The sequence below is a fragment of the Pelobates fuscus genome, chromosome 2 (assembly GCF_036172605.1).
Source record: "Pelobates fuscus isolate aPelFus1 chromosome 2, aPelFus1.pri, whole genome shotgun sequence".
Taxonomy (NCBI): Eukaryota; Metazoa; Chordata; class Amphibia; order Anura; family Pelobatidae; genus Pelobates; species Pelobates fuscus.
The window spans coordinates 281,664,318-281,676,517 of record NC_086318.1 but is presented as its reverse complement, the minus strand read 5'-3'; the positions used below and the strand labels follow the sequence as shown (position 1 = coordinate 281,676,517).

At 41.5% G+C, this 12,200-nt stretch overlaps 1 protein-coding gene across 2 annotated transcripts in view; it reads left to right on the top strand.

Annotated features, from left to right (window-relative positions):
• The window catches only part of LOC134587202 (general transcription factor IIH subunit 5), a 948,377-nt gene that overhangs the window by 87,393 nt on the left and 848,784 nt on the right, over positions 1-12,200 (top strand). The gene's annotated exons all lie outside the window — the stretch shown is intronic.

The following is a 12,200-nucleotide window of genomic DNA, read 5'->3' as shown; positions in this document are numbered from 1 at the left end:
GTCTGACAATCTAAGCAGACTTTCAAATTTACTTCACCTCTATGTAAACGATGAATCACCATTAATTCCATAATTAAAGGAACACAATAGTCACCCAGAGCACTTTAGCTCAATGAATGGTTTTAACCATTCAGATGCAAACATAGCAGTTTCAGGGAAACTGCTTTGTTTACATTTGGGGTTAATCTAGCCTCTAGTGGCTGTCTTCCGGACAGCCTCAGGGCACTATAGTGTGACACTATAGTGATCCTTTAATAAATCAAATATAGCGATCCCATTTCCCTTTTGTGAGACCTTCCAAATGGTGCTCATCCGTGCATTTATCTATAAAAGTGACCCAATATCATTATTTACTTTAAACTTCCATATAGTTATACTCAATTTATTCATTATGAAAATTCAACCTCAATATTAATCCATAGAGTCTATATAAGTTCTCCTACGCCAACAAAGCATGCTTAACACATATCTGAACAACCAGATAATATCCAATGATCATGTACCAGTCTAGTCTATTATGCCCCTATCTTTATGTCTGGATAAGTCTTTAATTGCATCAAATAACTTGATATATCGATCTTCGAATGACACTATGTCAGGATTACAGTATGCTCCAGCACGTAGAATTGTTTAACAGAGGGGACTGATGGGTAACGTATACCAAACCTTAGAATGACCGGACTAACGTAACAAAGAATAGTCAGGAATAGCCGAGGTCAAGGGATACAGAAAGAGACACAACGATAAGGAAAAAGCCAGGGGTCAGGGATGCCAGAAAATAGGGAAGTCAAAAACAATGCCAAAGTCATTTAACCAGAATTACCAGAATCAATAACGCGCTCTCGGACAACCACAAGGGAAACCACGACACGGCACTGAGCAAGAGGAGAACTGGGCCTAAATACCCCGCCTGTGGATCTGATTGGTTGTAACAGGCCTTTGACCCCAAAGGCAGTTACCAGGTTCCTATTTGCATGATTGCTGCTCAGCACAAACCGTCCTGTGGATTGATTGCTGCTTGGCAAAACTTTTCCTATCAGGACAGTAATGTTGCTTGGCACAACTTTTCCTGTCTGAACAGTAAATTCCATTAATCACATTTTGATAAGCGGATATGTGACATTACCCCAAACTGAAGAACGCCCACCGGGCGGGCAGAACCAGTCTTGAGAGGAAACTTGGCGTGAAAATAGCGAATCTTGCAGCCAGCATGTATATCAGATGCCGGAACCCAAGAATGATCGGCTGGTCCATAACCTTTCCATTCCACCAAGTACTGTAAAGTGCCCCGAGAAAACCTGGAATCAATTATGGAGGAGACCTCATACTCTTCCTGTCCAGAAACAACTAAGGGAGGAGGAGGGACACTTGAGACAGTATATTTATTGCAAACAAGAGGTTTGACCAAGGACACATGAAAGGTATTAGGAATTTTCAAGGAGGCCGGAAGGGCCAGAGAGTACGCAACAGGATTGATCCTACGAAGGACACAAAAAGGTCCAAGGAACCTAGGAGCAGCCCCCTCTGGACCTGATGGGATACAGGGACAATACAAGTGGTCAACCAATAAGAATTCATTGTATCTTTTGAATTTGTCACCGCCCAGCTTGGAGATAATGAATACAACGGTTGTGACAATGCAATTATCTCCAAGCGCCCAAAATACCACGTTTTCTTGCTACATAAAAAATAGGTTCAAAATACATAACTTCAACATTTTTATACAATGCCCCGGTCTGGGTGAAGTAGTTCACCGAAGAGCGCCCAGAACTCACGAATTGTACGCTCAGTTTCCTTGTTATAAAGTCCTTTCGTGTCTTTGGTCCAATGTTTTTAAGTGAGTCAATGGGCAGCGTGACCTCGACCGCAACCTCGTGGAATGAGTAACGGCTAGAGGTTTTCGCGAATCCCCGCTCTGTTACTGGATGTCTCAGCGGGGAAGGGGTACTTAACCTGTGGTTAGCCTCAAAACTCAACGTTCTAATTGAGTCCACACGCCAGGCTGTAGGTGGTCCCGGTTTGTGAACATTTCGGTGGTTCCAGTATCGGGAGATGGGGCACGAACGTAAATGCCCTGGGGCCGTCAATTAGGTTGCGGTTAACCACAGACTGCAACTCTCTGAGCGATCAATTGGAGACACACTCCACTCGTAGGGTGGTCGGCCGTTCGGTTATTAGAAAGGTGACCGGGGTTAAGTGGCGGCACACGCCAGGGACCAGGTGGTCCGTTCATATAACGAATGGGTATCAGGTAACCAGTTCGGGAGTTGGGCACAAAATTATAGTACCGAAGCAAAACATAGGAATGACCAACGTTGTAACTTGTCTGCAGCGATTTTGTAACAACAACTTTCTAGAAAAGTAACCACAAGGATGTAACAGAGTTTCCTGGCTCTCCCTCTGGGATAGAACTGCCCCTACCCCTGTCTCTGAAGCATCAACCTCCAATATGAAAGGCTTACTGGTGTCAGGATGTATCAATATGTCGGCGGAGGCAAACTACTGTTTGAGAGTTTCAAAGGCTTTAATAGCCTCCTTAGACCATATCGTGCTACTAGCCCCCTTGCGTGTCATATTGGTGATGGGCGCTATTACTGAAGAAAATCCCTTTATACGTCTTCTGTAATAATTGGCGAAACCAATGAACCTTTGAATGGCTTTCAACCCAGTGGGTAAAGGCCACTGTAGAACAGACTCTAGTTTTTTTAGGATCCATCTGAAATCCCAAGGCAGAAAAAAACTATAAACTGTACTTCAAACTGGTCAAAGATACATTTTTACAATTTACAATAAAGTTGTTTTTTTAACAAGGTTTGCAGAACTTGTTTAACGTGATCGTGGTGAGACTGGAGGTCAGGAGAATAAATAAGGATATCATCCAGATAGACCAAGACAAACTAGTAAATGTAATTCCTGAGTACATCGTTAATGCAATCTTGGAAAACCGCTGGAGCATCGCACAAATGGCATCACTAGATATTCATAGTATCCACTTCTGGTATTAAATGCAGTCTTCCACTCGTGGTTTTGCTTGATTCTCACTATATTGTAAGCGCTTCTAAGGTCAAGCTAAGTAAACACTTTAGCGCCCTGGAGTCTGTCAAATAATTCAGCAATAAGAGGAATGGGGTAGGCGTTCTTAATGGTGATTTTGTTCAACGCCCTGTAATCGATACATGGGTGCAACTCACCATCCTTTTTAGATACAAAAAAGAATCCTGCACCAGCAGGTGAGGATGACATCCGTATATGACCTTTATTTAATGAATCTTTAATATATTCCTCCATTACACTACTCTCCTGAGGAGATAGAGCATAGACTGCTCCCTTAGGTGGCATAGCGCCTGGTAGTAAGTTAATGAAACAGTCATATGATCTGTGAGGTGGTAGAGTATTAGACTGAGTCTTGCTAAATACTTTTTTAATGTCTTGGTATTGTATAGGGATCTCAGGATTTTAACGTGTACCAATGGGTAATTCAATAGTGCTCACTCTTTTGGTGACATGCAATATGCAAATTTCATTACAATCATTACCTCATTCTAATATTTATGAGGTAATGAGGTAATTTATGAGGGTTATGCTTCCTTATGTAAGGCACCAATGGAAATATTAATGGGTAAGTTTCAAGTGTTATCAGTGGTTGTGAGAGTGGTCTCCCATCAATAGCTTCAACAGCTAGGTGCGATAGTCTCTCTTTGATAGGTATAGTATTACCCTTGACAAATTAAACGTCGATTAGGTTTCCAGCAGCACCTGAATCCTTTGCATGAAAAGTTATTTTTGTCAAAAATGATAGAAATGTCAAGAAGAAACCGAAGTTTATTCTTTTCAGAGGACGTTTCCATTACACCTGTCCCCTTAAGGTGCTTAGGTGCGGAAGTTTTCCAGACGTATGTGACAATTGTTTTTCATATGTCCCTTCCTACCGCAGTATAGACATAGACCTTCTTTTCTCCTATATTGTCTTTCTGCTTCCGACACTCTAGTGACCCCCAACTGTATGGGTTCGGACTGTACTGGAATTTTAGGGACAATAGGTCTGGAGAAACAGGGTGCTAAAGGCATACTCATGCATCTGGTCTTGTTTCTAGTAGCTTCTCTGGTTCTCAGTCTATTATCAATCTGCATGACAAAAGGGATAAATTCATTAAGCTTTTTGGGTAAATCTTTGGCAGCAATCTCATCTAGCATAGTTTCAGATAATCCCTTTTTAAATGCAGAGATTAACCCACTATTAGTCCAGTCTACCTCGAAAGCTAGGGTACGAAATTCTATGGCATATTCCGAGATAAACCGGTTCCCTCGTCTGATATGCATCAGGGCAGTAGAGGCGTTATCCTCTCTGCCTAAAGGTTCAAACGTAAGTTTAAATTCCGTAAGGAACTCCTGCTAATTGTGTGCCACACTCCTTTTACTCTCCCATAATGGATTTGCCCAAGCTAAAGCCTTACCTTTTAACTGATTCATTCGGTAACCAATTTTAGCTCTGTCTATGGTAAAAGATCCCGGTGAGTACCTCAAAATGATACTCCATTTGGTTAAGAAATCCCTGGCATTCTTGAATATTACCATCAAAATGCAGGAGGGTAGATAGGGAGGAGGAGACGCAGGGGGAGGAGATAGGGGGTAGGAGGAGACGCAGGGGGAGAAGGAGGAGAAGATGCTTTCAAATTTTGTGGTGAGGAAAAAAAATTAAATTTTTTACATACATATTTTGTACATCTGATAAGTGCCACTGTCATAAAGTCCCCCCTAAGTATCCTCAGTTACCTCTTCTGAGTAAAACAATATGCCCAATGTATGACTTACACTATTGTGTGAAGTTACAGTGCTGTAAAAGAGACCTGTCAATTTCAGATTTTTTTTTCTTTAAATTTGTATTTTATTAGAGTTTAAATACTCAAAATACAGCATTGCCATGGAATGAAAGTAAGAACAATTTGAAGAAAAGAAAAAAAGGTGGAAGCTACAGGAAAGACACTCAAAAAATGGGGTTAACCCACAATGGACTACCAAGGTAGTAACAGGAAAGAGGAGACAAGCTATGAGTGCCCTTAGTGGATCAAAATATCATTAAAATTTAACTTTTAATAGTACGAAAAATATAAAACAATTGGAGGAAAAAATAAAAAATGTTGAAAATAACTTTTAGTGAATTTACAGTAAGTGTAAAAGTATGTACAGCAAAACAAAAGAAAAGAACCAAAAAATAAGTGCTAATCAAAATCTGTAAGCTAGATAGTGGATACACGTATACCTATATTATAATGTTATATTTGTGCACATAGTATCGCGGCACATCTACCCCAAATTGCAATGTGGGTGACATTCGATACTTCAAGTAGTGTGCAATTCGGAGAACACTGAATTGGGGTCTAATGGGCAGCTGCTGCCGAGTTTCTGAGCATGGATCAGCCCTGTGACCTATGTAAAGAGAGACCTTCAATCGCTGATAAAATGTCCAGCGTATTTGACAGGTCTGTTAAACGATCACAGTCAAGATGAGGATTAATCTTTCTAGTGATAAATCATAATTAAATGAAGTGCTGTACAAATATACACAGAAGATATGGTAGCTGTATGCAACTGATAGTCCAATAGCAATCAGTGTAACGTGTAAATGACCAATTAGACAAAAAAATAGAACACTGAAAGTGCTAGTAATCAACCCTGTGACTTATGTAGAGAGAGACCTTTACTCGCTGTTAGGATATCCAGCATACTTATTGACAGGTCTACAATGGTCACAGTGCAGATATGGTTCCTTCTTTATAGTGATAAATTATACATAAATGAGGTGCTATACAAATGTTCACTAAAGATATAGTTGCTACATTCTTTATAGTGATAAATTATACATAAATGAGGTGCTGTACAAATATACACTAAAGATATAGCTACATTAGATACATAAAAACACAGAGGACCTGTTCATAAGTTTTCAGGATACCTCTGGTATAAGTAACTTGCAACAAAACAAAGTTGCAGTTAGTTTGCAACAAGACAAAGTTGCAGTAAGAACTGAAATAGTAACAGTAATAATTTACTTGGTAAACGGAGTGGAATGTTGCCACCAACTGCATATAAGTAATGGAGCTAAAATAGCCCAAACTAAACCACAATAACTGTTATAGCCAGCAGACACAGAGGGAGGGGGTAGTATCATGATCGAATGTGTACTGAAGGTGAAAGAATAATGCACAGTGGCATAGATCTACCCCACAATATAGTCTGCTCCGGTCATAACAGGAGTGGTGAACAGGATCCTTCAGAGAGTGCGGTCATGTCGATCTGAGGACCACACACTGAGCTGTTGCACTGAATCTGATGGCCCCTGACGGGCGCATTTCGTCACAACTCATCAGAGGGGACAAGAACAATTTGACATCAATAGTAAACTTCTATTAGGAGCTGCAAGGATGGCTATATAGCAGACATTTGCGAATAGTGACTATGAGCAAATGGAATTAGAAACAGTCTACATGAATTGTTAATATACAGTTGCAAGAAAAAGTATGTGAACCCTTTGGAATGATATGGATTTCTGCACAAATTGGTCATAAAATGTGATCTGATCATCATCTAAGTCACAACAATAGACAATCACAGTCTGCTTAAACTAATAACACACAAATAATGAAATGTTGCCATGTTTTTATTGAACACACCATGTAAACATTCACAGTGCAGGTGGAAAAAGTATGTGAACCCTTGGATTTAATAACTGGTTGAACCTCCTTTGGCAGCAATAACTTCAACCAAACGTTTCCTGTAGTTGCAGATCAGACGTGCACAACGGTCAGGAGTAATTCTTGACCATTCCTCTTTACAGAACTGTTTCAGTGCAGCAATATTCTTGGGATGTCTGGTGTGAATCGCTTTCTTGAGGTCATGCCACAGCATCTCAATCGAGTTGAGGTAGGGACTCTGACTGGGCCACTTCAGAAGGCGTATTTTCTTCTGTTTAAGCCATTCTGTTGTTGATTTACTTCTATGCTTTGGGTCATTGTCCTGTTGCAACACCCATCTTCTGTTGAGCTTCAGCTGGTAGACAGATGGACTTAAGTTCTTCTGCAAAATGTCTTGATAAACTTGGGAATTCATTTTTCCGTCCAGGCCCTGACGTAGCAAAGCAGCCCCAAACCATGATGCCCCCACCACCATACTTCACAGTTGGGATGAGGTTTTGATGTTGGTGTGCTGTGCCTCTTTTTCGCCACACATAGTGTTGTGTGTTTCTTCCAAACAACTCAACTTTGGTTTCATCTGTCCACAGAATATTTTGCCAGTACTGCTGTGGAACATCCAGGTGCTCTTGTGCAAACTGTAAATGTGCAGCAATGTTTTGTTTGGACAGCAGTGGCTTCCTCTGTGGTATCCTCCCATGAAATCCATTCTTGTTTAGTGTTTTACATATTGTAGATTCGCTAACAGGGATGTTAGCATTTGCCAGTGACTTTTGTAATTCTTTAGCTGACACTCTAGGATTCTTCTTCACCTCATTAAGCAGTCTGCGCTGTGCTCTTGCAGTCATCTTTACAGGACGGCCACTCCTAGGGAGATTAGCAGCAGTGCTGAACTTTCTCCATTTATAGACAATTTGGAGATACTTTTATAACCCTTTCCAGCTTTATGCAAGTCAACAATTCTTAATCGTAGGTCTTCTGAGGGCATCATTCACATCAGGCAATGCTTCTTGTGAAAAGCAAACCCAGAACTGGTGTGTGTTTTCTATAGGGCAGGGCAGCTGTAACCAACATCTCCAATCTCATCTCATTTATTGGACTCCAGTTGGCTGACATCTCACTCCAATTAGCTCTTGGAGATGTCATTAGTCTAGGGGTTCACATACTTTTTCCACCTGCACTGTGTATGTTTACATGGTGTGTTCAATAAAAACATGGCAACATTTCATTCTTTGTGTGTTATTAGTTTAAGCAGACTGTGATTGTCTATTGTTGTGACTTAGATGATGATCAGATCACATTTTATGACCAATTTGTGCAGAAATCCATATCATTTCAAAGGGTTCGCATACTTTTTCTTGCAACTGTATATGCAATAACATTGTGGAGCCAGAAGGGTCAGCTTGTGCAGTGAGTGAGTCCTCAGAGTCTGATTTTTCATTGCAGAAGCTTCAGGGCTGCGAGAGGCCCAGAGAAGGAGTGCAGCAGCTATATAGCTATAGCCTAGGAATGTCTCTTCGGCACAGTTGGCATGTATAAGCCTTTGTTTGGCACCTGGTTGCTTTTAGGCTTACGCTGCATTTGATTGCCTTCATCTCTGGTTTCTCCCTTATCTGCATCTTGCAGGTTCAGCTGGCAGAGAAATAACTTTTGGTGATCTGTGGAGGACAGGGTAAGTTTATGGTCTCTCCGTGGTATCGTCAGGGATCCATCTGCACCCCACCGGTATCTGACTCCTGCATCCCTTAGTCACTTGACTATTGGTGCGAGCTGTCTCCGTTCCACAAGGGCTGCGAAAGGGAGATCCCCATATAGGGCCACAGTGCTACCTTCCATTTTCACTGTGCCCAAGTCTCTGGTGCGGGACATGATAGCGGAGCGGGTCTCAACATCCTTTGTGATTGCTATAGTGTCTCTGCGTGCATCTCCGGGAGCCTTTGCAGCTTTGCGGATTCTGAACGCGGAAAGTATCGTGCTTGGCTGAGCCGCTCCCCCTTTGATGCCCATTATGGCTAATAGGAGATGGATATAGGGCAATAAGGCATCCCCTCCAATACTCTCTGGAATTCCGCAGAGGCGGCCATTTTGCTGTATGTGCTGTGATTCCATTGTTGTGACAGTCCGCATGAGCTTCTGGACCTGCAGGGTAAGATCCTGCATTGTGTCCTGGGAATGCTGTAGTTGGGGCTCCTGTTACGGTTGCCCCAGGCTAGCTGAGGGTTGGACCGTAGACGGATGCTCCTAGCGCTTACCAATGACCATCCGCACCGCACCAGACACCATAAGCACTGCAGACCCCACAAACTGCCGCAGCTTGGTTGGGGTCCCACCGTCTCCTACCCACCCTGGACCTACGACAAGGCTCCAGTGGGTGAACCTCTCATCCTTCAGAGCGCAAATCAGGTACAGGAACAAGCTCTTACAAGAGCTTACTGAAGCTAAGGGAGTATGAAGAGCATAGCAATCCCTGTAGTGATTATAGCTTTCCCCCCCAAAACACGAGTCGAGGCTGTGAGTTGAGGGTCAAGTAGAACTGAAGGTTTAATGGTACATCTGCTTCTTTTATACAGTATTTTTCCACAAGGTTACCGCCCACATGGACCTTGTGGGGCACAGGACATAAATTAAAATGTGGTAAATTACCAAACTCTATTACTATTACTATTACTATGTACGCATACACAAATAAACTATGGTCCATCTACTTTAACAAATATTTATTCAGAGACAAAACAACAACATACAAATAATGACACACAATCTAACTAACTATACCAGATAACAACAATCTAACTAACAATAACAACTAAATCTTATATAGTCACCAGATCCCACTCACAGTTCACCATGATAAATTAGCCCATGTCTGCTCAGGAGCACAGCCAAGAAGGAACAGGAAGGGATGGGGTTAGGGGAAGTGGTTATCTCTTTCCTGACTTGTAAAGGTATTTAATTACCTAATTACCATATGTGACAGATCCATCTGTGTAAACTGGTATTGCTGGTTTGTCTGTTTGCCTCTTTTCGTGGAATTGCCTGTCCGTATGCCCCTGTTAGTTTGTTACAGAATATACCGAACAAAACTTTGACTCCATGGCGATTGAACTGTGCGCATTGGATCTGAGCGCTATTCGGTAGTAATATGCACTCAGATCCAGGCTATCTGGGGATGCATTGCACGAATCCAATGTATTCGGTATTAGTATAGTTATATATTTTTATGTGTTTTTACTGTCTCGTGTAAAATGGCGGTTTGCCTCTATCCCTGGAGATAATTGGATTTCTAACCAATTATCTCTAGGATAGAGAGGAGGGATTTACTTGTGTAAAGTGGAGTGTTTAAACCTGGGCCACTGCGATTGGCTACTGTACAATATATGTCCCAGTCTTCCATCTGGTCCCCTAGGGGAGTGTCCACCAGGTAGGAGACCTGCATAAATACTGGGCAGGTAGCCCTCATTAAACAGATTCCTGTTTTACCCTCAAGACGGAGCTTGGTCTCGTGTTTGGGGGGGATTGCTACTTGGAAGCATTTATTTCACCTAAAAAGTGTAATGTGAAAGCCTGGTATAAAGGTAAAGTATCAAGGCAGTGAAGGGGTTAACCCTAAGTATATGTATGGTTGAAGAGAAAGGAGAAAGAACACTGCCTAAACAAAAATAAAATATAACTTTTAATAGTGAATGAAATACATAGCGATCATTTCACGCATATAATCTTGGTGCGTCTAGATATGTATATACCAAGACGTAGAGAGATAATGTGAGAAAGATAAGATTTAAAAACCTAACAGACAGTATCTAAATAGCCTAAGGTATCTGGCTCTGAATAGAAACTGTCTCCCGGTTGTCTGCTATTGCAACTTGACAGGAGTACTCTATTACAGTTAGTCAGGCTTTGCAAATATAGATCGTTTGCTGCTGTATTATGTAAAGAATACTCTGTTGCAAATAAACAAAATTAAGACACTAAAATGATCTGTCAGACAGTATCAAAATATCAGAGGGTAATTCACAATATCTCAATAGGCTTTAATGTCTGGCTCTGAGAATAAACTGTCTAATGGTTGCAGGAGTACTCTATAACATTTAATTAAGCACTGCAAATAGAGATCGTTTTGCTGCTGTAGTTAATAAAGAATACTCTGTTGCAAACTGATCGTAGGTAAAACTATGATACTAAAATGGTGTAACAGATAGTATCTAAATACCTTTGATCCGTATCCTGTGATATGTTGTTTCTAGTGTCAAAAAAACGTTAAAAGGTATTGTAGCCTCAGATGATATGAGCGGCTAAATCCTTTATAAGTTGATCAGAGTACTCTATTATAGTTAATCAAAAAATGCAAATAAAGATCATTTGCTAATATACTTTATAAAGGGTACTCTGTTAAAAGAATTGGTCATAAACGAAATTATACACTAGAATCGTATAACAGCACAGGAATATTGTTTGATCCAATTCCTAAATGTAGGCTGCGGTCTAGGTGTTCACAAAATAGTGTGAACACAGCCTGTGCGTGAGACAGCACCTCCTGGGAGCAATCTGTTGTATAAACCCCAATATAGATATAGTCAGAAGGTGAAGATATATCTGTGCCTTCAAGGGCACCTGTCAGAAGAACTAGCTGTAGATAGTGAGGAGTAGTGATGTACTGAACTGTCCGCCGGCGAACAGTTCCCGGCGAACTTAGCGTGTTCGCGTTCGCCGCGGCGGGCGGTCACATGCGCAGTTCGATCCGCCCCCTATTCGTCATCATTGGGCAAACTTTGACCCTGTGCCTCTCGGTCAGCAGACACATTCCAGCCAATCAGCAGCACTCCCTCCCTTCCACACCCTCCAACCTCCCTCCCAGCATCCATTTTCGATTAATTCTGAAGCTGCATGCTTAGTGAGAGGAGGGAAAGTTTAGCTGCTGCTGATTAGATAAGGAAATTGATAGCTAGGCTAGGGTATTCAGTGTCCACTACAATCCTGAAGGACTCATCTGATCTCTGCTGTAAGGACAGCACCCCAAAAAGCCCTTTTTAGGGCTATAACATCAGGCTGCTTTTTTTTTTTTTTTTCCTGTGTAATGTAATTGCAGGTGCCTGCCTGCCAGCTTCTGTGTGAGGTTCACATTGGATACTATGCCTACTTGCCCAGTGCCACCACTCATATCTGTTTTAACAATAGGTTAAGCTTTACATTTAAAATAAATATTTTTTTTTCACTGTAATAGAAGAGCAGTTGCCTGCCTGCCAGCTTCTGTGTCAGGTTGGATGCCTTGCCCATTTGCACAGTCAGTGCCACCAATCATATCTGTTTTAACAATAGCTTAAGCATTAGATTTTAAAGAAATCATTTTTTTTCACTGTAATAGAAGAGCAGTTGCCTGCCTGCCAGCTTCTGTGTCAGGTTGGATGCCTTGCCCATTTGCACAGTCAGTGCCACCACTCATATCTGTTTTAACAATAGCTTAAGCATTAGATTTTAAAGAAATCATTTTTTTTTCACTGTAAAGAAGAGCAG